The sequence below is a fragment of the Erinaceus europaeus genome, chromosome 13, assembly GCF_950295315.1.
Source record: "Erinaceus europaeus chromosome 13, mEriEur2.1, whole genome shotgun sequence".
Lineage (NCBI taxonomy): Eukaryota > Metazoa > Chordata > Mammalia > Eulipotyphla > Erinaceidae > Erinaceus > Erinaceus europaeus.
Genome location: NC_080174.1, coordinates 65,158,758 through 65,186,591, shown reverse-complemented (window position 1 = coordinate 65,186,591; position 27,834 = coordinate 65,158,758). Strand labels below are relative to the sequence as shown.

Genomic DNA, 27,834 nt, shown 5'->3' with positions numbered 1-27,834 from the left:
AGAGAGAGGGAGATGTGAGTAGAGGATCTTCAAGAGCGGAGAGCTTTTTTTCCCCGCTTTTGACTAGCAAATAGCAGCAGGACCACTGCCATCCTGTGCTGGAGAGAGGAACAGCCAACATGCTGGTCCAGCAGCTTGACCAGTGCACACATACAAACACATATCATCATGTTACACATGCACATGCACAAATGACATGAGCACAGAATCACTGCAACAACGCTTTCTGCAGCAAACCTGGAAACAACCACAGGAACCATTCACAGGAAGATAGTTTAATAAGTAAATGGTGGCAAATCCACCCAGTGGAGTTGTAATGGGACAAGATGTTTACTTAATGTAAAAACAAATCTATACTCCCACCAAGGCTAGAGACTCACAGTGACTTTGTGTACAGAACATGGACCCCACACTCCTCATGTGTAATCTTCCTTACTCTTCACAAAGGCTGCTGGCTGGAAGGCATTGCTGCTAACCCTGTCTTCCAGCTAATACTTAGTCTAAGACGGGATGCAGGTGGTAAGTCTTGGTCTGTCAGACTCCGGAGACTCAAGTTTAGTGACTACACACACATCCTCTCAAGGGAGTGGGGTACAAGGGGGGAAGTGGAGAGAGCAACATTGCAGAAACACACAAATCAGTGTAGTTGTGAATGTCCTCACAGGCCAGGAGAACAAACACTTGACTGTGGAGTCCATGCTGTTTCAGACATATGTTTTCTTCTTTACGCACTGCTGTATTATTCAATCTTGGTTTCTTTCTTTCTTTTCTTCTTTTTTTTTTTGGGGGGGGGGGAGTTGGTAGTGGAGAGTCAGAGAAGCAGAAAGCGAAAGAAACAACACTGAAGAAAGAAACAACACTTTCAACTTGGTCAGAGCTGGACTTGAACCTGGGTTACACAGATGGCAAAGCTGTGCACTATCTAGGTGAGCTATTTTGCCAGCCCCCCTTTTTTTCCTTTTAGCAATAAGTCTGCATCACTTTGACAATAAAAAATGTGCTTTACAGGTAATATAAAAATGTTTACTTTTAAAAAACAGCTGAACAGGGTTTACTTTTTAAAAACTGCAGGTCACAGAGACTCATCTGCACCATCTGGATAGTGGTGCCCACCTAGGGCAGGAAGAACCAGGGTCAACTCCTCTGCAGGCCTCACCTAAAACCACAGGGATGGAGCTCCTTGGTCTCACCCACTGCCCACCCATGGGAGTAAAACAAAGTGACTGCATGTCCTCTGCTGGCAGGTGAATGGCTCCTTGCATCTAATCTGGCACTGGGGGTTGGCAACTTTGCAGGGGAAGTTCAGCTAATGAAGGATTAAAGAAAATCCCAGATGGGGGCCAGTGCTGGTGCTCCTGGTTGAATATACACACGACAGTGCACAAAGACCTAGGTTCAAGCCCCCTGTCACCACCTGCATGGGTAAGTTTTATGAATGGTGAAGCCATGCTACAGGTGTCTCTCTTGTTCTCTTCCTCCCCATTCATCTATTAATTTTTATCCCTCCTATCAAATAAATAATAAACAAATTTAATAATAAAAAAAGGAAAGCCCTAGATGCCCATAGGGGTCAGCCTCCCTGGGTTCTGTGGGCTGGCAAAGAAGCCCAGAGCTCTGGGTTCACATCCTGGTCACAGAAGTGGCTTAAAGGGCAGGCTGTGAGTCCTGGCTGCTTGTCCCTCCACTGTGAAGCAGGACCTCCCCAGACAGGCTGACACATGGATAGGCTGAGTGTGAGCTGCACAGCGCAGGGAAGTGTGAGACAAATCTTCCCGGTTTTATTTCTATTTCTCCCATCGTGGTCTATGGATAAACTAAGAGAACAGGAAATGCCAAGACACTGGGGCATACAGGGCAGAGTCTCATGGAATAATCTTGATGGCTCATGCTGGGCTTCTTAGCAGTTGTGAGGAGAGATGGGAAGAATTACCAGTAGGTCTCACTCACCCAGTAGCACAGAAGCAGTGTGTGATAGTGCAGTGACAGCCTCAACATCAGAAGTACTTTGGGTTCAGACTGTAGTTTCCACCATTAATAGCTGTTTGACCTCAGCTGGATTATTGAATTTAATCTGAGTCTTGTTTTCCTCATGAGTAAACAGCAAGAAAACAAAATAACAAGAAACCTCTCCCTGCCTCGATTTGTTGTGGAGATCACATGAGATAGCAAGAGAGATGCTATGGATCTAGCATAAGGGGGGACTCCAAAAAAGGGGGGACAATTAGTGGGGACTGGGGAGATAGTTCACTTGGTAGGGTGCCTGTCTTGCCAGGTGTATGGCCCAAATTGGAGCCTGGCACACCACACCACTGTCCCTGAAGAAGCTCTGGTGCTGTGTTATCTGTCCTCTGTCTCTGTCTTTCTATAAAAGTCCACCTGAAGGGGCCAGGTGGTGGAGCACCTGGTAGAGTACACATATTACAATGTGCAAGGAGCCAGGTTTGAGTCCCTAGTCCCCACTTGCAAAGGGAAAGCTTTGCAAGTGATGAAGCAGTGATGCAGGTGTCTCTCTGTCTCTGTCTATCTATCTATCTATCTATCTATCTATCTATCTATCTATCTAACTATCTATCTCCCTATTCCCTCTCAATTTATGGCTGTCTTTATCCAATAAATAAATAAAGATAATAAAAAATTTTTTAAATGAAGGGTGGCATCACTATAAAAGAAAGCCCACCTGGAGTAGTGAAATTGCTCAAGTGTGAGGCCTTTGTAACACACACACACACACACACACACACACACACACACACACACACACATCTTTTTTTTTTAATTTAGAAATCCCTGTTTCTTTCTTCACTTATGGTGGGGGAACTTCCAAATCACCCTTCCCAGGTCAACATCTCTTTCTTCTAGCTCCTGTTGAGGGTCTAGCTCTTTTCGGTTTCCTGCTTCCATTGCTGTGGCCAGGCAGGAGGCTCTCACTTTGCTGAGGTGCCCACCTTTGTCTCAAATGCCCACACATCTGTCTGAGGCCCCCACCATAAACATCAGACAGTCTACAAGCTGCTTCTGGATCTTTCTTAGTTCCTGGTCATATTCTCCAGACATGAGGCTCCCCCCGCCCTCCACCCTCCTACAAACACACATACTTCCCCTCCCATGGGGCAGTGAGATGTTCCCAGTCAGGAAAATGAGCAGACTGAGAAAGGTAACAGAACTCAAAGTCTTTGATCTAGACAAGGCATGCTTTGAGACTACGTAGGACATGTTTGCCAGTAAAAGCAGGGTTTCTGAAAATAGAAGACAGTGATACGTTTCCATTTGGTTTGAGGACTGACAAAGAGCAACTTTAAGTTCATAGTAATGGATTCCATTTGGTGACAGACAAGAATATCCCATCTTTTAAACTCTCCAATGGAATTAAGCATAAGAAAGAGTGCCAGTTCTCAGGCACTGAAGGGAAGCGGTGAATGACATAGGGAGGACTCTGGGCCAGGAGTCTAGAAGGTTGTGTGGGGGTGCTGAGAACTGTCAGAGCTCAGATGGGCAGAGGAGTCACTTCCTCTGTTTCCAACCACACACCTTCTGGAGGCTCAGCTCTCCCTTGAGGGAATTCACCCCTGGGATCAAACAGGAAACCCATTGCACTGGTCCACACTCAAATTCTGGGTACACCTAGCTGAATGATCTTCAATATGACATTCCCTGTCCTTGTGCCAGACTTCAGTGTATGGTGGAGACCTAGCCCCTAACTCAGGGAAGATGGGTTAGAAAAGTAGCCATAGTGACCCTTTCTCCCATGAAACCATAAACTTAGGCTTCCCCTCCCCCCACTAGCCAAGAAAGCTCATTCTTAAAGAAACAATCTTTTTGCAAAAATGAGAGGGAGTAGAAAGGAGACCAACATTTGCCAAGTGCCAAGCATGAGCCAGTGCTATTGTTATATTATGTGACTGTCACACTGATCTTAGAGGCAGACATTACTGCCACTGTCTGACAGATGAGGAAACTGAGGACTAAACAGAAATCTAGCAGAAGAAGGCCTAGCTTTGCTATCAGTATGGCAATGTGACCTCAGGCAAGTCATATAACATTCTTGGCCTCAGTTTCCTCACCTCTAAAATGAGAACAGTAGTGCATGCCCTGGGTTGGTGTTAAGAGTCGGCTTTCTGAAAAATAACCTCCTTCCCCTCCTCTTTTGATCTTTTAACCTCACTTATGTTTTTAAGATATATTCAGTTATTTACCTATCAGAGAGGGAGGAGAGAGAGAGACAGAAAGAGAGAGAGACAGAAAGAGAGAGAGACAGAAAGAGAGAGAGAAGGAGGAAGAGTACACAAACCAGAGCACCACTCTGGCATATATGCAATACTCAGGATTTCATGCTGGAGAGTCCAATGCTTTATTCACTGTACCAACCCCTGGACTACTTAACCTCAGTTATATTTACAATAATTTTGTCTTCTCAAATAAGATTCCAAATCCCATAATAAAAATATTACAGCTTATCCCCAGGAAAGGCAGAGGAAAAAGAAAGGCAGGCTAAGATCCTAAGAGACCTTAGCAACAGCAAAAGCTCAACTACTGTCCCACAGCAGGGAAAGTGGGAGGTGGGAGAGTAGTACTAACTGCTTATGGAAAAGATGAGAAACTGAGCCTCTGTTGGGAAGGGGCATTGCTCTTGGCCCCAAATGGCTGCCTCTTCAGCTCAGAGAGAAAACTCAGTGACCCAGGGCTCTCTGGGAACCCAGCCAAGTTACCGGTCTAGATTCTAACCTGCCCTCACTCCTGCTCAGACCCTCCTACATCCACCTCCACCACCAGTTTAGAGTCTCAAAAGAGGTTGTGCCAAAGGAAATTGTTTGCTATCAGGTTCTCTGGGTCTGTTCTGTGGTTCTTCCTTTTTTTGGACTTTGTGGTTGTTTGAGCAGGTACCTTTTTTCCATAGAAAGTTTCCATTGCATCAGTTATTTACATTGTCACCCCCTATACATAGGCTGTTTCAAATCGGTGAACCAAATCTGGACCCCTGGGACCTTTCACAAGCTACACGGGTGAGGAGTGGCTGGGCCAGCCTCAGCATCAGACAGCCCCATCACTACCATTCTGGGCTGTGTGATGGGTTAAGGGAATGGCTGGAAACCCTGGCAGTACCATATTGTATTCACTTGATCTCTTTGGGGAAACACTTTTAGGGTAGATTTGAAAAGCACATAAGGGCACAGATTTCGGGGGCCAGGTGGTGGCACACCTGGTTGAGCACACATGTTATAGTGCTCAAGGACCCAAGGTCGAGCCCCCAGTCCCCACCTGCAGGGTGAAAGCTTCACAAGCGGTGAAGCAGGACTGCAGGTGTCTCTCTTTCTCTCTCCCTCTCTATATCCCCTAACCTTTCAATTAAATAAATAAAGATAATAAAAATATTTTTAAAAAAATGGCACAGATTTCTGGGTTTAAATTCCATTTCCTTTATTTTGTTAAAGCTATTTATTTATTTATTTTAATGAGAGGAGGTACAGAGAGAGATACTAGAGCACTGCTCAGCTCTAACTTATGGTGGTGCTGGGCATTGAACCTGGCACCACAGAGCCTCAGGCAGGTAAGTCTTCTGTGTAACCATTATGTGGTCTCCCCAGTCCCTGTTTCCCTTACTGCTTAGCTTTATGACCAGGGGTGGGTTACTTACCTCACACCGCCCTTGCTGAGACCCCAGTACCCATTCTCTCCATCAGGCCATACTGCCTCAAAGGCTCACCCTCTCCATAAAGCCAAGGAAACTCTCCTAACACCTGGTTCCCTCCCATTTGGCTCCTCCTGGAGCATAAACCTTTCCCTTGGGATATTCCAGATTCATCAAATTCCTGATACTTCCTTCTGTTTCATTATATATATATATATGATTTGTTTATTATTGGATAGACATGGAAAGAAACTGAGAGATGAAGGGAGATAGGGAGGGAAAGAGACAGAGAGACACCTGCAGCCGTGTTTCACCAGTTGTGAAGTTTTCCCCCGCAGATGAGGACTAGGGGCTTAAACCTGGGTCCTTTTGTACTGTAATGTATGTGCTTATCCAGGTGTGCCACTGCCTGCCCCACCCCACCCCCAAATGTACTTCTCTCAACCTACAATGCTTTTGTCTATATCACTGTGGCCAAATCCAACTACACATGCCCTGGTGAGTCCAACTCACAGTCATCTCCATGAAGCCTTCCATAACTTACCCTCTCTTGGCCAGAAACCTTCTCTCCTTTACAGTACTGAATCTATTGTGACATTTGTCCTCTCTCACCTTTGTGTAGACTGTGATATATACAAATGCCTGTCACCTCACAAACAAACCACACAACCTTTGATGGCATGATTGGGATGTATGTGATTCATTTCTGTATCACTCAAAGAGCCTTGAACATAACCAGCGACAATAAATGAGTGAATAAACACCAAGTCCTCTCAATTTACTACTGCTGGGTGACAGGAAAAATATCTGTGGGTGTGCTGGTGAAGATGAATCAACCACCCAACAGGATGCACGGGCTCTTCTTGAGGGAGACAGCAAACCAGGATGCCGTTTAGGAACCAGGGCCTTCAGTGGCTCATAGCCCCTCACCCCCAGAACCAGCTTCACTGCTGAATTGCAGTTAAATACCCCCAAACCACCAGGGCCAGGAGGATGTGAACTTCATCTGAGGCACCCGAGGATTCCAGGAGCCATCCATGGCCTCCCCACATTCCAGATGTCACCTGATTCTTAGGGGACTGGCTCCTGCATTGGCTCTTCAGCCTGCTATCTCCTCTCTTGTCCACAGCACTGTGTCCATTCTCCATGCCACCTTGTGATATTTCTGCATTACAGAGCATAAGTCCATCAGGGTGCCCCAGTACCACTCTCCATGATTGCTGAGGGGCATCGGAAATCCAGATTCCTCAGGAATTTGATCCCATGGCTCTTTCCCTGTAAGACTACTGTGACCTTCCTGCCTCACCAGTCTCCTGGTGCTCTCTGCTATCTCTTGCCCTTGAACTATCTGGGTCACTGCCTTCCTTCTGCTAGTGTGAAAACCCTGTGCACAGTGTCTCACTCTCAGAAAGCTTCATCTTTCCCTCAGTGCCAGTAAACAAACACCCAATCTCCGGAAGTCCGGCTCTGGATCCCTCTGCTTCTCTCTTGGCCACACCAGCTCTCCAGGGAGAGACCTTGCTGGACTTCCCTTCTCTGGTGCTTCTGACCCTCTATCCAGATCTCTGCTTTCACACTAACCACAGCAGCCTGCTATAGTTATCCTCCTTCTTGTCCATCTCCCCTGCAGACAGTAGACGCCTTCTGGGCAAGAACAACGTGTACTGTCTGTGTAGCTCTGGAGCTCAGCACAGCTTGGCATGTGGAATGAATGAGTGATGAAGAGCAACAAGTCAACGCCCTGCCAACTGGCCTGCCTCCCAGGGTGTGGCTCCTGACATCACCACTTCCTGGAGCTCATCATCCAGGACAAGCAGCAGGTAAAATTGTCAGCCCGACAAGGCCCTGGCAGACACACATCCAGTGGTTTCCCAGGGTATCTGTCCTCTCATTGTGCTCAGGCCCCAGGACCCCGAGCAGCTGGGTGCTTGCCTATGTGTGACTATGTGGTCTGGGGACCCAGAGGTGGGCTGAGGCTTCAACCTCCAAGAGGAGGGTAAGCTGTAGGCTATTCCAGCCTGAGCTATTGTGCCAAGACTTTCCATGCTGACACTTTCTCCTGCTCACCCAACTTTCATTCTCTTACACCCTCTTATTTCCTACCAAGCTGTCTCTACTCACTGTGTTGTTTTTGATTGTCTGTTACTTCTTTGCCACCCCCTGGTGGGATTACTAGGGATTCATGCCGGTACAATGAATCTGCTGCTCTGGGTGGCCATTTTCTTATTTATTGTCCCTTTTCTTTTCTTTTCTTTTCTTTAGAGAAATAGAGGGAGACACCTAAAGCATGGCTTCTCCACTTGTGAAGATTCTTCTCCTGCAGGTGAGGGCAGGAGACTTGAATCAAGGTCCTTGTACATGGTAACATATGCACTCTACTAGCTATGCCACTGCCCAGCCCTTTTACCCACGGTTCTGTAAGTAGTCAGACTTATAGCACTATGGTGCAGTGTGTGAGGTAACAAGGAATGGACAGAATCTGGGGTTGGGCTCTGTCATTAACCCACAGTCCCCCACTGGGTCTGTTTCCCCCTTTGCTGAACCAAAGCCCCCTTCACTTCTTATCCCCCTGTCAGAAGGAAAAGTTAATTTATTTACCAACCACTAATTCTCCTCATGAGAGAAAAGCAAACACAGAGAAAAAACCACATCTTCCCCCACTCCTGAAACCCCGATGGGTCTCCAGCTCTGCCCTTTAGAACCTTGAAGAGATGCCCTCGTTTTGGTGGGCAAAATTCCTATGTGCACATCTGTTCCCTAAAATATCACAATTATATAAGCTAAGTCTTTATCAGTTTCACTTTACAGATTAAGGAAAGCTCCAGGAAGTAGGGGATTGGTGTGGGGAAAGAGGTACTGGTCCTCAGGCCACCACATCACACCCAGCAGGCAGGACCCTCTAGTGAGGCAACAGCACACACATCTCCAGCATTTTCCCCAAGAAGATTCTTTACTCAGTAGCTGACACCAAGAGCTATGAGGGCACAAAATCACACCCAGCTAGTGGGAAGGAGATGTCTCACCTCTGGAAGTACAATCCCTTCCAGGCTCAATACCAAGGCAGAGGTTAGTCCATGTAGGGAAGTCTTCTTTTCTGAAGATTCCTGTTCTTTGCTATCACAGGCCTCCAGGTCTCTCAACCCAGAACAGGGCAACAGAAGCTCAGCCTTCAAGACAGGATGATACTTTGTTAGTTCTGGTCTCTCAGGCCTTTCTAACAATGGGAATCCTTCTCTGAGACTCTCCAAAAGACTGATTCCGTGTGATCTGTGGCTACGCCACAGAGAGGGCATGAAGGTGAGGGTTCAGAGTCCTAGACAAGAAGAAACTAGAGCTGCATTTCCGGGCCCTTCTCCCAGTCTGTCTTTCCTTGTCATGGTCTTTTGCTGCTGCTTCAAGGGAAAACTTGTTCTACTTTCCAAACTATTCAGTAAAGTCTTAAATGAGGTCTCCACATACACTTATGCTGTGCACAACCTTTCCAACCATTCAGAACCCGTATCTTCTAGCCATCCCTTGCATAATGTTCAGCACCACTGTTATTGAAGAGAACAGTTGCATAGTTACTAATTCTTTTCTTAAAAATGTTAAGTTCTCAGGGGGAAGGGCAGACCTTGCTTGTCTTGTTCCCAAATGATAGTCACAGTCCTAGTGTAGTGTGAACACAGGATAGGCACTCAATGAATATGTACTGAAGTAATGAGCCATGAAGCCCATCACGCATGCACTGAGTTGGAAGAAGCATGCAGTTGAAGCTGAGAGACATGTCTGGGCCCCCTCATTACCCATGTGCTCTAGGTCTTGGCATCCTTATCTGTAGGATTAGGCTTTCCCCATCACACTTGCATGATGGTACCTCGTTCACTCCACCTGTGTCCTGTACTTGGTTAGCCATGTTTTTTCTAGGTTCCTCTCAGGTCTAGCCATTTATCAAGCACCTTACAGAGCCAGTGCTTTTGGAAAGGGCTCCCAAATGGGGTACTGACATGTGCCACTGTTGGGAGAGGAGATGTTACTTCCAGAGAAGAATGAAACATTAGAAGCTGGGCTGCCCTCTAAAGTGTTGTCAGAGGGCTTCTGCATCTCTCTTCCTTGCCTCAGCCTCTCCATGAGGGAGGCAGGAAGTGAGCAGCCTATAAAGGAATAGCCAGGGCAGAGCCCTGACATCTTAGTTCACCTGAAAACTTATAGTAGGTGACACACACGTGTCTCCAACCAGTCCAGGGCTCAACCAGGCCAACCAGCTGCATTCTCTCATTCTCCATTGGCAAATATCTATTGTGAGCCCTGTTCTTGCAACTGCTCAGTGGGTGGGCAGAGGGAGGGTTAGCAGCATGCTGCTGGTTACAACAGGCATTGTCAGGTCAGCAGAGTGACAGATGCTCCCAAGAGAAGTATTAAGTATTACAGAAAGCAGAAGTTACTTAGAGGGACCAGCTCTGCCCCTGCAGAGGTGGCTGAGAGGTGAGATAAGAGATAGAGTTGAATTCCAGTGTAGCTACAGGGGACTCTATTCAAGGGCCTAATCACTCCTGCTGGCTGAGGGAAAGGCCACTCTCTCACTTGGAAAGTGAACTGGTCAGCAGGAACCTGTGCACTGAGTCAGGGGCCAGGTGGGGATGGGATTGCAAGAAAACACAGGAAGCTCAGCCTCTCTGGTGTACTGCCTGTGGCTGCTTTAACACATTACCATAAAATGTAGTGGCTTTAAGTGACACAGCTGCGTTATTTGAGCATTCTGGATGTCAGGAGACCAAAATGAGTCTCAGTGAGCCGCAAAACTAGGTGCCTGCAGGGGTTCATTTCATCTAGAGAGGATCCATATCCTTACCTCCTCCAGTTTCCAGGGGCCACCTACATTCCTGGGCTCCTGGTCTCTTCCCTCTTCAAAGCCAGCCATTGGCCAGGGAAGCCTTCTTCATAGCACCCCCACAGACCTTCCTCATATCTCCCCTGTGAGCATTAATCATGCTACTGTACTGGGCTCAAGTGGATAATCCAGGATCATCTCGCTATGTGAAAGTCATAAGTTGATTAGCAATCACAATTCCATCTGCAGCCTTAATTCCCCTTTACCCTGTCAAATAATATTGGCATAGATTCTAGGAATTAGGGTATTTTTCAGAGGCCATTATTCAACTAACATGCTGTATGAAACACAGCCCCAATGGATATAGTATCAAAAGAAAGGCAGCCCAGGCAGAGAGAGAGAAAGAGAGAGAACACACTTGGGGTGGTGGGGGAGTGGGGCCAGAAAGACAGGCATACACACACTCACTCTCTACAGCATCAGCAGTGCCAGCCTCCTGGCTGCCTGCTCAGTGTTCGCCACCCTTGAAAACTTGTCATGTTTTCACCCAGCCAGGCACGTGCAGTTTCCACAGTGACTGCAGGAGCAGAGCCAGAAATAACCCCACTGAAACTGAAAACATTCCTTCCTTTGGTGAGCTGCTCTCTCCTGCACATTCACCACCACCCCTGCCCCCCTCAGCACTGGGGAACCCTGAACACTGGAAATACCTACAGTCCAAAGTTCCCTGGCTCAGGGGTGTGTGCTTGGCTGTGAGGAGTCCCAGATGTGTGGATGCGACTGAAAATAGGGTCAGGCATCCTCATCTCTATGCCACCATCATCTCTATGCCACCAAAGTCTCCTCAGCCTGACCACCCCTAAGCTGTAGGTCTCCACAGTGTCCCAATCTTTCCTTGCAACCAAACACTGGGATCCAGTGGCTGCTCTATTAGACTAAAGTCCATGATGCTCTGATCGTGTCCCCACTGGTTTCTACTCCTGCCCCCATGGCAGCTAGACACACAAAGGGAAGTAGCCTGAGACCCACTTACAGGCCTATGCTGGGGGTCTGCCCTGCAGTCCCATCTGGGAAGCTGTGACCCAGTACTGTCTTCCCCCAAGCCTCCTTGCCCTGATACCCTGAGAAATCTCCCCTGTGACTGTAGGTTTCTCACAGTTCACATTCTGGGTGTGTTAAAAGACGAGAATCAACATATCTTTCTATGCTCTAGGCATATGGTGAGCATTTTCTAGGCACTATTCATTTAATGCTCACCTCAGCTCAGTTGCTGCTGTCTCATTTACAGAGAAGAAACTGAGACGCAGAGAATGGGAACATCTTGCTCAAGGCCACCCTGCTGGAAAGTGGCAGAGCCAAGGCTATCCCAGGTGTGACAGACACTAAGATCCAAGCCTGTCACCACCAAGTCCAGCTGGCTGGAGGTGGGGATGAGGTTCACAGGTGATCCGTGCTGAATATTCAATGAGATGATCTACTCCATAGAAAACCCCCAACACCAAGAAACTGGTTTCTTTGTATATATTGAAAATTAGTGATTGATTGGGGTCAACAAAAGCAAGGACACAGGAAAAGTGCACTGTGTAGAAAATTTGAGAACCATTGGCAGTAGCGTCAGAATATTCTTACACTGATGACAAGTCCAAGGAACTGAAGCAGAAGACATTTGTCCAAAGGCCAGGCCTTGAATACTGAAGCCAGAGAGCTTGCTCCTTTGCTCCTCTAGGGAACATCCATTTATTCTCCATTCAGTCCTCCAGGCCACTTGGCACAGAATCTAGACTCAGATGTGGTGTAGGGCCTGCTTCCTACACATCTGACAGCCTGGCAATGAGTCCCTGCATCCTTATTTGTAAAGGCAGGTCTGTGTGGACTAAGCAGAGGAGACACAGCCACACTGTGTCAGTGAGGAGCAGCGGTGACCAGAGCTGTCAGGGCTTAGCTCCAAGTCATGGCCCCAGGGAGAGGGAAAGAGCCTGCTATTTAGGATCAAAAGCCTCCAGCAAAGTTCCAACACTGACACTCTCCGTTGTGTGCCTTGAGCCATCCACTTGACTTCTTTGAATCTTACTCTACAACAGGCTGGAATGAGTTTGATATGAGGTCATGTGTGGAAATGCTGGAGGCACCTGGCTGATGGAATTCCTGCCCTATTTGCTTGCTTCTAAAATTGTGGGGCCCAGAGAAATTGCATTCTCTCTCCATCCCCTACCATAATTCTACGGCTGGTGGGTAACAGATCACCTTTTGAGAAGACGCTTGGGAAAGAACTCCTCAATAGCGTGTTTAGTAGACAAATCCCTAAACATCTGTTGAGCTGCATATGGCTGATGGAAGACATGGGCTACAGGAAATAAGTAATTTTCTCTAAATATATTTTCTGTGAAGTTCAAATGATAGGAATTGGGTTGGGGCTTCTAGATTTGGGAGAAGATTGCACTATCAGCTCCTATCCTGGAGGAGGAACTGGGCAGAGCTCTGCTTGTTTGCCAGATGTGAGGGAGACCTGGCTCCAGGGCCATGCCCAGTGATGTGGGGTCAAACAAGGAGAAAATCCCTCAGGGAGCCCTGAGGGGACTAGTTCCAGACCCTGTTCTCTTCGGCATCTCTATGCAGACAGGAAAGAAAGAACTGAAAATATGCTCATTAAATCTGCATCTGGCACCCAATTTGGCAGGGTTGCCAAAATTCTGTAAGACTAGAATTAAATTAGTAAATTGGAAGTAAAATGATTTTAAGCAGACATGATGGAATTCATCGCAGCCAGGTGGAAACTAGTGGGGGGAGGGACCCAGGAAAGCCCATATACCCAAGAGGAATGGGAAAGCCTGGCTGGGAACAGAAACAGAAGAGACACAAATCAATGAGCAGATCTGACTGAAATGAGAAGATTCTCCCTCAGTTGTGCTGGTGAATATGTGAGGTGGAAAGACCAGGGGTATGGCCAGTAACAACCAGTGAAGGTTGGCAGACTATTAAAGGTGATGAGAGGAGTTGAGAGATAACTTACCTGGTAGAGAGCACAGTTTACTATGTGTAAGGACCTGGATTTGAACCTCCAGCCTCCACACGGGAGCACCTGCACAGGGGAAGCTTCATGTGTGGTGGAGCAGTACCGTGGTGTCCCCTTTTCTTTCTGCCTCTCTCTTTGCCTATCTCTCACTATTTTTAAAAAATTTTTTCATTATATTTATTTATTTATTGGATAGAGACCGCCAGAAATTGAGAGTGAAAGGGGCAACAGAGAGGGAGAGAGACACCTGCAGCCTTGCTTTACCACTCACAAAGATTTCTCCCTGCAGGTATGGACTGGGGGCTTGAACCCAGGTCCTTGTGCATTGTAACATGTACGCCCAACCAGGTGCACCACCACCCAGCCCTCTCACTCTCTATCTTTAAGAAAAAAGAAAAGTCTGCTAGGATCAGTGGAATGATGCAGTTGCTGAGCCCTAGTCACAACACTGGTGGCAAAGAAAGGAAAAAGAGGGGAGTCAGGCGGTAGTGCAGCGGGTTAAGTGCACGTGGAGTGATGCGCAGGGACCCACGGTGAGGATCCAGTTTCAAGCCCCCGGCTCCCCACCTGCATGGGTGTCGCTTCACCGTGGTGAATCAGGGCTGCAGGTGTCTATCTTTCTCCCTGGCCCCGTCTTCCCCTCCTTTCTCCATTTTTCTCTGTCCTACCCAACAACGACATCAATAATAACTACAACAATAAAAAATAAGGGCAACAAAAGGGAAAATAAATAAATAAATAAAGCGCTTTTTAAAAAGAAAGGAGAAAGACAAGGAGGAGAAAGAGAAGGGGAGGGAGAAAGGGCATCGGGAGAGGGAGGGGGAGGGGGAAGGTGAAGGATAATAGGAGGAGGAGGAGGGCAACCGACGCTTCCAGGGAACAAACACCTGTATATATTATGTCACCCTGTGATTGTAGTTTCACATAGCCAGGACTTGCTGAGTTCAAGTGTGTCTATGCATCTACAATTTCTGTTAACATCTTAGATTTCTAAATAATTCCTTTGACTTGTGCCAGCATATCGTCTTCATTATTTTTTTAAAGTGTATATTATTTAAGGCATTTTCATTTACAGTCCTTTGTTTCTTAGTAGCTAAAGTTTAAGCCATATTCTTTTAAGTCATTTTTATTTCTGTGTAGTACGTATTTATACCCTTTACATATTTTAATTTGGCACTTTTTTTTCACTTAGTTGATGGAATTCTCATAAGTAATAACAGCTAACATGCAGCTTCCTTTGTGTCATGTGCTATTCTAAGCACCCCCAACTTCACAGCTTGAAATCAAAATCCTAAGAGGAAGGTGGTGGCATCAGCTCACATTTAGACCGAAGAAAAGTTCTGAAGACTTCAAACAACTTGGCTAGGATCATACACATCAGAAGATGGGCAGGCCAGAGGCTGAGGTACTAGATAAGTCAATTGGATCATCCTCAAATAAGATGTTTCCTCCTCTCCCCATCTAGCTCACAGAGAAATAAACTCTCCTTAAATTTTTCCTCTCTCTACGATTTCTTCTTTTACCTTATTCATGGAGTCATTTCCATTTTTTTTTTTTAATGTAATGCCAAGGGTGAACCCAAAGCCTCACTCATATAAGACGGCGAACCATCTCCCAGCCCAATTTTTATCCTATATTATTAGAAAAAGAGAGAGACACCAAAGCACTGTGTTGTCATCCATGGAGTTTTCTTGGTGCTCTCATGTGGCGCTGAGGATCAAACCCAAGGCCAACCTGACACACGAAATGGTATGCATGCTACACGCTGAACCATCCCAGACTTTGTAAGTCATGGTTCTGGTAAGAGGAAATCACAGAGACTTGGGCCCTGAATCCTAGATGGAACATGTAACAGAAGAATGTAGGTAGGGGCAGAATTTACCCAGGGAGATAAGAGATATGGAGGCTCAGGTGGCATCCAGACTGCCAAGGGAGTTAAAGAACTCAGGCAAATGAATAGGACTCTCGCTAGAAGGGAGGGAAGGTACGTAGAAGGGGAGGGGTGGTGCACATCAGTCTAGCTAGACATCATCAAGTCTCATCTAAGTGGGGAAGTCCATCCACTGGGTGCTTAAATTAGTGATGCTTACGAGTGAATGTGAGAAACATGCCATTTACCCTGGAGCTGCTGGGAGATTTCTCATGTGAAGAAACTTAGCCTTTAGTAGCATTTCAAAAAAGAGATTTTTGTTTTTTAGCTCCCAAACACCAGTGCTATGTGTGGGTTTATGAATTAGGGACCCACTGAGTTGTCACATGGACTTGGTTACCCTCTTCTCCACAAACACGCAATATTTCTGTCTCCCATGAACACAACACACAGGGGAGGATCATTTGCATACCACTTGTAATTTTTCTTCTGAGAAAAAAAATTAGGTTTGCAGAAAGGGAAAAATGTAGGAAACTGAAGTGCTGAAACTAACATGCAGAAACAAACTTTAAGAGTTGGAATTTAGCATTCATTTCTTTTCTGCTTTGCCCTCACATAACCTTAGTGTTTCCCAAAATGTTTTTGTATGAAACTCCAGTTTAACTAGTCACACATTTATATATGTACAGGCATATATTTTGAGTTCTTTGATTAATAAGGCTTGAAAACTGCACACCATACCCACTTCTACATGCACACAGTATTTTCCGAGTATTTTTCAGTGCACTTTTTTAAATTTAAAGACTTAGGAATCCTAACATCTAAAAGCCTCATGTTCTTGGCTAGAGAACTTTTGTTTTCCCTCTGTATCATATCTTTCCATGTTAGGTACTTGTTATTCTTTTATTTTTAATTTTTATTTATTCTCTTTTGTTGCTCTTGCTGTTTTATTGTTGTAGTTATTATTGTTGCTGTTATTGATGTCATTGTTGTTGGATAGGACAGAGAGAAATGGAGAGAGGAGGGGAAGACAGAGAGAGAGAGAGAAAGATGACATCTGTAGACCTGCTTCACCGCCTGTGAAGTGACTCCCCTGCAGGTGGGGAGCAGGGGGGCTCAAACCAGGATCCTTGCATCGCGCCACGTGTGCTTAACCTGCCGCGCTACAGCCCAACTCCCAGGTACTTGTTATTCTATAGAACACACCAAGGAAAATTCACAACTTCTTTATTTCACAAGATCAGAGCCTGCTCAGGGGCCAGGTGATGGCGCACCTGGTTGAGCACACATTTACAATGGGCAAGGGCCTGGGTTCAAGCACCCAGTCCCCACCTGCAGGGGCAAAGCTTCGCAAGTAGTGAAGCAGTGCTGCAGGCGTTTCTCTGTCTCTCATCCTCTCTATCCCTCCCTTCCCTCTTGATTTCTGAAGTCTCTATCCAATCAATAAATAAAGATAATAAAAAGAAATTTAAAAAAAAAGAAAAAAGATCAGATGGGGGGCTGGGTGGTGGCGCACCTGGTTAAGCACACATGTTATATTGCGCAAGGACCCGGGTTCAAGCCTCTGGTCCCCACCTTTAGGGGATTCGCTTCACGAGTGGTGAAGCAGTGTTGCAAGTGTTTCTCTGTCTCTCTCCCTCTCTATTACCCTTTCCCTCTAAATTTCTGGCTGTTTCTATTCAATAAGTAAATAAAGTTAATAAAAAATTTAAAAATAAAAGAAAAAAACATCAGAGCCTGCTCAAAATAAAAATCCTACTGTGGAATAGCAACCTTACTCTTTTAAACATTAAGGGACACTTTTTAATAGACTCATGATATTGTGTTGCTCACCTGGGTATTTTCCCTTCCATATGTATTTTTTAAGATTTATTTTATTATTTAATTTTTCAAGATTTTATTTATTTGATAATGAGAAAAATAGGAGGAGAGAAAGAACCAGACATCACTCTGGTACATGTGCTGCCAGGGATTGAACTCAGGACCTCATGCTTGAAAGTCTGGTGCTTTATCTGCTGTGCCACCTCTCAGAGCACACTTAAGATTTATTTTATTTATTTCATATGTCATAGAAAGAATTTCTAGTGAAAGGGAAAGAAGCCAGAGCACAACTCTGGTACATGCAGTGCCAGGGATTGAACAGGGAACCCTAGACATGCAAATCCTGTGCTCTACCAGTTGAGCTGTTTCCCTAGCCACATCTCTCCTGTATTTCTTGGTGATACTGAATATGCCCACATGCTAGAAAATATGTGAGGTGGCCATGAGTCCTTTAGAAGTCCTAGGCTAAGCTGTTTCCCTCTGCAGCTGCATGGATAATCTAGACCAAGCACTTGCTCAGTTGCTTTTAGTTCAAGGTTTCTCAGAGACTCATCTAAGTCAGCTTCCTTGCTTTAGGAATGGGAACTATAGCAGGCACTGGAGTATCCTCTGACTTGGCCCAGATGGTGGTACACCTGATTGAGCACACACATTATCATGTGCAAGGACCAAGGCTCAAAGCCCCTGTTCCCATATGCATGGGGGGAAGCTTCATGAATGCTGAAGCAATGCTGAAGGTGCTATTTTCTCTTACCGTCTCAATTTCTGTCCTATCAAATAATAAATAAATAAATAAATAAACAAATAATGTAAAAGATAGCTATCTTGAGCCCTACATGCTTTCTATCACCAAAGAAAACCAGATTACTGTCAATGTCTTTCCCATTCTCTGATTTTCTGTTCTCACTACCTCACAACATGCCTTCATAGCCATTAGTCACTACCATTCATGGAGTCACACGATACAGCTTTACAAATCGAACTAGCTTTCGATTTGTCTGTTACAGCATCAAATGAGTTGGAGAACTTTCATTACTTGTACAGGACATACTTGGTATAGTCTAAAATATAGGTTACAGAATATACTAGAAATTCACTTGGGGGCAGCTTCTAGGGGTGATACTATCACGTGAACCATGTTGTGGGCTATGGTTTATAATTCTACTCCTTCTATGTAGGCAATTCTACTTAGCACACTTAGGGTGACTAGTAGCAGCAGGATTCAATTATTTTAATAGTCCTTTATAGCTTTCCTAAGTAACCTTGAGGAGACTGGTTAGCCAGAGGATATGTGAACTTTTTAATTTATTTTCAAATAAACTTTTGATCTTGGTATAATTTTCTATTGACAGAAAAATATAGAGCAGAGTTCCTATATTTCTTAAAATCTTACACAACCAAGTTACTTTAATCAAAAGAAATACATGTTGGTACAACAGTTAAACTGCAGACTTTTTTTTTTTTTTTGCCTCTAGGGCTATCGCTGGGGCTCAGTGCCTGCAATACGAATCCTCTGCTCCTGGAGGCTATTTTTTCCCTTTTGTTGCCCTTTTTCCCTGGTTGTTTATCGTTGCTGTTATTATTATTGTTGTTATTGGACAGGACAGAGAGAAATGGAGAGAGGAGGGGAAGATAGAGAAGGGAGAGAAAGACACCTGCAGACCTGCTTCACTGCCTGTGAAGTGACCCCCTCCTTTAGGTGGGGAGCCAGGGGCTCAAACCGGGATCCTTACTCAGGTCCTTGAGATTTGCGCCATGAGCGCTTAACCCACTGCGCTACCGCCCGGTCCCCTTAAACTGCAGACTTTGACTTCTTCATTTTTTATAGAGATGAGAAAGATAAAGATACTTCACTGCTCAAGAAGCGCCCCCCTCCCCCCCCAACACACGCCTGCAGGTAGGGACCAGGGACTTGAATCTTGGTCTTTGTGCATAGTAATGGGATCATGTGCTCTCTCAGGTATTTCACTACTCGGCCTCTAGATACTGCCCCCACCCCCAGCATGTCTGTTTTCTGTTCTACATTGCATTTAGTCATCACATTTCCTTAGTTTGTAACTTGTATATTTTTAAGAGTTATTTATTGTCCTCTGCTGCTATGTTGGGCACCCAAGTGCTCCATTAGGAGAAATACATTGTCTGGTGCGTAACATAGTATAGGCCTGAGTGTCCATTCTGCCCCTCCCTTTGGAATATAGCCCTAAATACATCATTTCATCTACAGAGTTTTCATATGTCACATATGCATATGGAGATGGCATCTTCTGCCTTGTTAGAGGGAATGAGTGAGCCAGTCTATATGGACAGGGATTTTGAAGACTTAAAGCCTAAGTCATTAAGAGCAGGTGATATAGGTCGATGCTATCAACAAGTTAGACTCAGAATCCTCTGTCTTAAGCAGAACAACTTGGAGTCTGAGTTGCCTAGGTCAGCAATCATGTCAGCTTCAAAGGAGATAGTTCCATAGATCCCTCTGTGCCCCTAGGAGAAAGTGACTCTGCTTAGTTGGTCTATACTTCCTTCATGGCTCTGCTCAGTTTTCACCTATCAGTGGTACCTTGTCTAACCATCCTATATATAAGAGTCTGAATTCTTCTCCTGGCTTTCTCTAAATCTTTGCCCTCTTTTATTTTCTTATTTGGTACTTACCCTCTCTGATACATAACAGTTATATGTACTTCTTGTTCATGTTATGCCATCTCCCACCTCATTTTCAACTTGTTTATAGATCCAGAAGTGTTTTGTCTGTCTTCTGTTTTGGCCTTTTTTTTTTTTAATGATATCTCTGTGCCTGATACTTTGTAAATATAGAACAGATATTTGGTAAGCAAGTGGTTAGATGGTCAGTTTTTACTCTTATGTCCAGCTTGATAACTCAAAAACAAACCTGGACACAGACACACTGTTGAATTCTAACTAAAGAAGAGCTAGTTGGCAAGCAGGTGCTCTGAGCCCTTTGGGCCTTCTTTAAGACAAGAGAGAGCAATGCCCTTCTTTCAATCTAATTTAATGCCAGTAATATCCCTTCACCTATTTCCTCTCCCATAAGCCATTCTGCCAGTCAGAAACCAGTCTCTTCCTTGTTCATAGTCTGTCTGCTAGTCTCACTACACAATCAATTCCAGCAGAACCCAGACTAGAGAAAGCTGGTGAAATTCCCACACACAGCTGGCCCACTCCCTCACTGAAACCACTCAACACTTACACATCAAAGGTATACAGACTTCTCAGAGTAGGAAGGCAGCCAGCAGATCCTGCAGACTGGTCTCTGTCTGAGGATACTGAGCTCCAGAGAGGGGAGGAAATACCAAAGCACCCACAGTGACCCAGTGTCAGGCTCAGGAGAGAATCCAGGACTCTTGTCTCCACACCCTGGTCCCTGTTCCATGGGGTGGCACCATTTCCCCCTGCCAACCTTTCACCATAGCACAAGTGTCTATTGCTTTGAGTTTGACTCACCTATTCCTTTTAGCTACTAGAAGAGCTTGTACTTGGACAGCAATAGGTGGAGATGACTTTCCAAAAAACAGCAGCATACAAGAGCCAGACAAAAAGGAAATGGGGTTGCATTTTCTGAGAGCCAGGTATTTTCTATTATCACCTCACCCAACTTCTTGAAGTCTCCTGCAACAAAGGTGCTATAACCACACAGTATAAGTGAGGGAAAACAAGCACAGAGAGCTTTTAAGATTGCAGCAAATCGCACAGTATGCAGGAGGCAGAGACAGCAGCAGAGGCAAGTCCCTTGTGGTTCTGAAGACATTTTTCTCTGCCCAGCCACTATATATATATATATATATATATACATACATATACATATACATATACATATATATATATGTTTGAATTATAAATTATATTGTGAAAGGAGGGGAGGAGAGGACACAGTACCATTTGCATAATCACATATGTGGTAAGTATGTGATTAATCACAAGGATCAAAACCAGGCCCTCATAACTGCAAGTTCAACACTCTACCTGCCATGCCACTTCCTGGGCCACTCAACCACTCCTATTGAGACCCCTACAGTTTAGACAGCATTTCAGAGAGGAATAAGTCCTTTCAAATAGCAAACTACTCCCCTGGTGAAGTGGCTAGTACAACCCCATTGTAAAGATGAGGAACTAGAGATTTGGAGAGAAAAATGCAACTTACCCCTGGCCACATGGCTAGTGAGTAGTGGATGTATTAGACTGAACTTAAAACTATAGCAAGGACTCCCATCTCATCTCATAAAGTAAGTGGTTAACAGTGAGTTTAGAAGCATAGTGTGCTGGCTTCCCACAAGTCAGATGTTTCCTGAGGTTATCTGAACTCCACACTGATACCCATTCCTAAGGCCTCCAATTGTAAGTCCCGGGAGCTATCAGAGGCGTAAAAAGTGCTGGTCCTGTTCAGTTCTTGGTGCCAAAACAAAGCTGGAGTTATATCATGAAGAAATTTGGACAGATGGTTGAACTGATGATTCTTTGGCCCAAGGACTGGTGTGCCCACTTCCCAAAAGGCTGTTTGTTGTTTGAAGCAGAAGGGTTCATTTTATCAACCCCTTTAGAAGCCACTAATACACAAAACTGCAATTGTTCTTATTATTATCATTCATTTTTCATAATATCTGTAACTTCTCTTTACTATTCATCTACTGTGTGGCAGGAACAATTGCTCACAAAACAGATGGCAGAGATGGTTTCCTGTAATCTATAACACCACCACCCCTGCCCCATAGGTAAGCATTCCTGTATTGGAGATGAGGAAGCTGAGGCTAAGCAGAGGTAAAGAACTTGGTGAAATGCATGGCTAGAAAGCAGGAAGGACAAATTCAGGTATGTGGAACCCCAGAGCTCATACTTTTACTATTCGGCTACCATAGGACTAGGACAGGGTTCTGAACCACAGCTGAGGTCCTGTGGGAACCAGAGGCAGATGGAAGCTTTCAGGACTTCCCAGGCATATGGCTGCTGGGTTTCTCATCCCCAGGCTGCTTCTATATCAGAGAACTTCTCTATGTGCCCAACGCCAACCCTAGAGGCTCTGAATCTGAAAGGCAAAGTGGAATTTGGAAATCTTCTCTTGCAAAGGATACCCGTGGTTAGGATTCACTGCTCTTAATGCTCAGGAGGCCATCTTTCCACACTTCTCTTTAGAAGGCTCTGAAATATTTCTTAAGACATTCACTGATTGGCTTTCAAAGAATGTCATACTTCAGAACTCAAGAATTTATAACTCTATACTTCTTAACAAATCCACAATAATCCTGACTATCCACAATGGGGTATAAAGCCTGGAGATGAAAGTTCTCAGGTTCTAAGGCATAGCATTTTATTTTATTTTATTTTTTACTAACCATGAAAATCATCCCTAAGCTGAGGAGACAGCAAAAGATTTTCATGCCCCAGGCTTTAAACTCAGAGGCTCAGTCCTCAGCATCACCATAAGCCAGAGCTGAGGAGGACTCTGGCCTATCTCTACTCTGTCTTTTTCTCTTTCATTAAAATTAATTAACTGATTAATTAAAGAAGAAAATGATCTCCAAATGGAGTGATGTTTAGGAAAAGGACTTTGGAACCCAAAGTCCTGCTGTGGATCTTAGTCTCCCATCCCCTTTACCAGCTGTGAAAAATCAATTCAACACCATAGCCATTAGATATCTACTTTGTACCCACAACCCCTAAGCTAGGAAGACTAGAGGTAGAAGTGGACCCCAAAAGTCTCATAGTCTCTGAGTTCAGAGTTCCTTCGCTATAAAGGGGGCACTGAGAGTCACTAAGTGCCTATAACTACAGGCCAGACTCCTGATAGGCAGGTGCTTACTTAACCCTCCCCAGGCTCTCTGGAGGGAGGCTCTCCTGAATGCTGACTCCTGAGTCCTTCTTTGCCACTGAAGAAGCAGGGGTGGGGGGGCGGGGATCGTTTTGCAGTGACTTGGGTGAACTGCAGTCTGCTGCAGTATCAAAGCTCTCTCCACTTCAATCATCCCCCCCCCCCCCCGCCTGCCTGATTAGCCCACAGAGTGAGCAGGATAATAGGAGAGAGTGCTCTGCAGCCTACCAGGAACTGCACAGATGCATGACATCATGGTTATTAATAATGGAAGCAGCACAACTAATCCATGTTCCCTCCAGATGGACCACCTGAATTGTCTTGAACCGAGTCAAATTTTATCCTGATAGAGCTGGGGGTGGGGGACTTAGGAGTCCAACATTTCTCTAATTTAGAGGGATAGAGTACAGACAAGAGGGAGAGGGCAGCATTCTGATAGAGCAGAGGCATTCCTGGTCCCCCACTGCCCATCATTCCACTTTAGGTCACTGTCACTTGACTTTGGCTTTAGTGATTGAATCCCGAAGATAATTAGGTCCAACAATGTTCCTCTCCAGAGGGTATTGCTTAGGGGCCTCCACAGTGAATTGCAAGTGTAGCCTCTCCAGAAGCCTTCAGCCCAGCTTCTTCAGGTTGTGAGGCCTTTGTACTTACACTCACTTTTCTGCTTGGAATATCCTTTTTCCAAATTTTTGCAGCACTGCCACTATCTCATTATTCAGGGCTCAGGACAAATGTCAGATCCTCAGAGAGGACTCCCAGAGCCCCCATTTCCTCCCTGACACTCATCACCATGCCACCTCAGGTTTCATCACACTGGGTATCACTACCTAGAATTATCTTGCTCATTACTGTTTGTTTTCTTTCTTTCTCCCATTTGTAGTATGAGTTCCCTGAACAGAGGATTTCCTCATTTTCATTACTATAACCCCTAGAAAGGCAGACTTTCACTGGGCATCCAGGTACCTTCCAAGCAGATAGCAGACACTTGCTCATGCACTTATTTACTCATTCAATAAATGTTTATGAAACTTCTCCTGTGTGCCAGGCACTCTGATAGGTGCTGGGGATTCCAATCAAACAAATGAAACCAAGTCCTTCTCCAACAGAGTTTTGACAATTATTAAAACAGACAATGCAGACAGAGCTAGAACTATTGCCATATCACATGTGATCAAATCATGGCTGACAAGAAAGAGGTGGGGGCTAATGGTAAAAGACAGAGAGAGAGAAAGGGGGGGGGGAGAGGGAAATGGGAAAACATGGCAGAAATGCCAACATTGGATTGGTTCTGCAAAGGCTTCCCACATGCTCAGTACTTACCTTGGGAAGCTGTGCCATGCACTACCATAAACTCTGGGACCCTAGTGATGTGCCCATTGTGAGGAGAGCCTCCTGGATGAAGCTCAGAATACAACAGAAGGTGTGTGTGTGTGTGTGTGTGTGTGTGTGTGTGTGTGTGTGTGTGTGTGTAAAAGTGTGTACAGAAGTAGATGCGTGCAAGTGCATAAAGAGATGGGTGTGGGGTGGAGGGTAAATAGCATAATGGTTATGCAAACAGACTCTCATGACTGAAACTCCAAAGTCTCAGGTTCAAGCCCCCACACCACCATAAGCCAGAGCTGAACAGTGCTCTGATAAAAGAAAAAAAAAATTGAGAGAGATGAGTGTGTGTGAGGAAATTTAGAAGTGTATATAGAGTATATCTGTGAGGGTCATGTGAGGTTTGAGCATGTGTAAAAATGTAGGTGGAGAGAGATTTGGGTAAGAGAGATTGTATAGAAGAGAATGTATTATGTAGGAGTGTGTGTGTGTGTGTGTGTGTGTGTGTGTGTGTATGTGTATGTGTGTGATGCCCACACACCACAATTCTTTATAGTTCTTCTCTGGTTGAACTTTACATGTTAACATCCACCACCGCCACCACCCCCAAATAACACACATTAGAGACCTAATCATCACTTAACTCTTTTGACAATAAATCATGTAACTCCTTACAGTGACAAATACATTTGATGGAGTGTGCATGAATAGCAGCAAGGCTGATTCCTGAAGAGACTTGTCTATTTCTAGATGGAACTGAATGAGGCAAGAGCACTGGAATCACGTGTCGCTTGAAAAGGGCTATGGGTCAACTAGGGAATTGTGAGACTTGACAAAGCTAAACAGACCTTTTTATTGCAGCACCAGCACCCCTCCGAGCCTGTAATTTGCCAGTTGTAACTGTGAGTGGCTCAAGGGATGACAGAGAGCTAACAGAATCAGCCAGACTTCCTACAATGGGGAAGCCTTCACTCATGACCCAAACACAATTTGGGGAATCCAAGAGCAAGTACACAGGACACTTGACATCCCTCACCCCACCCCCTTTTATTTGTGTGTGTGTAAGACTGAATACAAGTGATGTCCAGCTTCCTTACAGAACAGAGCCACGACAAAGCCCAGCCCCAGGTCATCCAAACCACAGTAAGTGGCAATGTGTATCTGGATTTATATTCACAAACCACTGTCATTCATATGACTCCAGTGGAGCCTGACAACATTCTTGAGAACTCCACCCCCCATAATGCTTAGACAATAAAATGAAATTTACAAGAGATGAAGGAGTCTGCTCAAAACCACCACCTGAAGGACTCATAACTTGGCTCTATCAAACCTCACTGAATACATGACATACCACATAAATAAATCACTGCACAGAGCCCCCTTCAAGAGGGGAGGTTGACCACACCAATTGCACCTGCTCTGCAGTCACCACTGCTCCTGTCTGGAGCCTAGGCGCCCTGACATGGGTGAGGAGAGGGGAGGGGCGGGTGTTCCTGAGTAGGAGGCACCCTGGAGTCACCCAGGCTGCGAGGCTGGGAATAGAGCCCTAGCAGACACCACACCCTCTCTAACATGCCAGATAGAGCCCCCCACACACACACACACACAGGTGTCACAGGGGAAGAGGGGGTTCACGAGTCAGAGCTAAGCTAATTCAGTTCACTCCCCAATAAGCCAACAAATTCCAGGCTGCTGCTTGGTTTTGACAGTCTGAAACTGCCACGGCCTCCAGGGGGAAGCCCTGCAAGCACTACCAGGCTCATTGGCCGGTTCCCACCGGTGTGCCATTTCCCACAGCAAACAGGAGCACCAGGCGAGGGGCTGCTCCGGCCGCAGAGCAAGAGGGGTTGTGCCAGTCGTCAGTGTGTGCGCGAGAGAAGTGTGAACGCGGGGATGCGTGTGTCACCCCGGGGCAGTGACAGAAGTAATGCCTGGGAAACGCAGGCGGGGACCGCGTGCACCAGGCAACGCCTGGGCTTGAAGGAATCCTAGGGGTCCCAGGAGGATGTCACCGTAGCGTTCCTGCACCCTCATCCGCGCCTATCCTCTCCCACCCGCCGTGCGCCGGTCGCCCGTCCTGGCCAGGGCTGCTCGCCGCTTGTCGGTGCCGGGCTCCGGCAGGCCGAGCCCGGGAGCGGCGCGAGGTTCAGTGCTTACCTGCTCCGCGGCTCCGCGCTGGGCTGCACCGCGCTCGACTGGGCTGAGCGCCTGGGCTCCGCGCGGGTTCCAGCTCCCGCCCGCTCGCTCGCTCACTCGCTCGCTCGGCTCCGCCCGGCTCGGCTCCGCCCGGCGGTGCCCCGGGCGCTCGCAGGCGGCCCACGCGGCGCGGGGTGGGCGCGGGGCGGGCTGGCGGGCGGTCGCCGGCGGCAGGCGCGGCTCCCGGCCGCCCCGCGACCGCTTGGAAACTCCTTATTTGGGCAGTGATGTCAGGGGAAGTCGCAGAGGCCGGACCACCCACTTCTTTCCATTCACTCCCCAGAGTTTCCTGTCGCCCAGTCTGGGGGACTCCGGCGCCCTCCCAGCTCCTCTCCCCGCTCGCCGAGCCTCGTCGCCAGCTCGCGGGATCCCCAGGCGGCCGGGGTCGCCGCTGGCTCGGAGGGGAGGGCAGGAAGGCGGGCTGCAGCCCAGGGAGGGTCAGAGTCTGGGGAATCCCCAGCCCTAGGCGCTCTGCGGAGGGTCCGCGATCGCCCCCGCGGTGACAGGCCGTGTCACTCCGGGCGCCGCCCCTCCCTCGGCGACCTCTCCGGCTGCTGCACTGTCATTTCCTCCCAGGAGGGCAGGCAGGGAAACCCTGGGCGCCGTCGCCCGGCCCCGAGTGCTCTGCGCCCGGTCTTGGCTGCGCCTGGACCCGGCAGGCGTCCATGACCGTCCCTAGAGCGCGCTCCCAGACTCGCTCTCCAGAGCCAGCCCCACTCCGGGAAGCCCGCCCGCGGCTCCCCAGGCGGGAATAAGCCTTAGCAAGCTCTGGGAGGAAGGGCCTGCCCAGGCCTCCCTGGGCTCCAGTGGAGGAGGGGAACTGGAGAGCTTCTGCACTCTAGAGCTTCCCAAAGGCCCGCTTTACCAGAAGCTCCAGGATCCCAGGACTCATTCATTCCCTGTCACAGGGATCTATGCTTTGACCAGTCCCCTGAGCCTTTGAACCAGCCTCCACCCAGGTTCCCCTGACCTCATTCCTGGGAACCCAATAGGCAAGGACATTGTTTGTTACAGAGGTACTCATGAGGTCAGAGGTTTGTCCCAAGTCAGCTCTGTCATAGCAGAACCAGGGTTGACGGGTTTTGCTGACTCCACACACCTAGTCTGGGCTGGCAGGCAGCAGCCTGGGGATGTGTGTGTGTGTGTGTGTGTGTGTGTGTGGTGGGGGGGTAGGGTGGGGGTGGGGGGTGTACTTGTGGCCAGAGTTAGGACTGGAGTGAGGCAGGTTAAGTGCCCAAGGTGCAAAATTGAAAGAGGCACACACTCTCTCTGGGTCATGAAAGTCCAAGGACCTACAGGGTACTCTACCATGCTGATAAAAGCTTACAAGGTTACTTGGAAACCTCAGGCTTTA

The 27,834-nt window shown here is 46.7% G+C and overlaps 1 protein-coding gene across 4 annotated transcripts in view; it reads right to left on the bottom strand.

Moving 5' to 3' along the window:
- Positions 1-27,834, bottom strand: part of HIVEP3 (HIVEP zinc finger 3) — a 577,811-nt gene that overhangs the window by 106,953 nt on the left and 443,024 nt on the right. The window contains exon 1 of one of the 4 annotated variants that reach the window (XM_060206105.1): positions 26,442-27,054. The exons of the other annotated variants lie outside the window; for them this stretch is intronic. The gene's annotated coding sequence lies outside the window, so the exon portion shown is untranslated. Of the gene's footprint in view, positions 1-26,441; positions 27,055-27,834 lie in introns of those variants that run through there. 4 annotated transcript variants of the gene reach the window in all.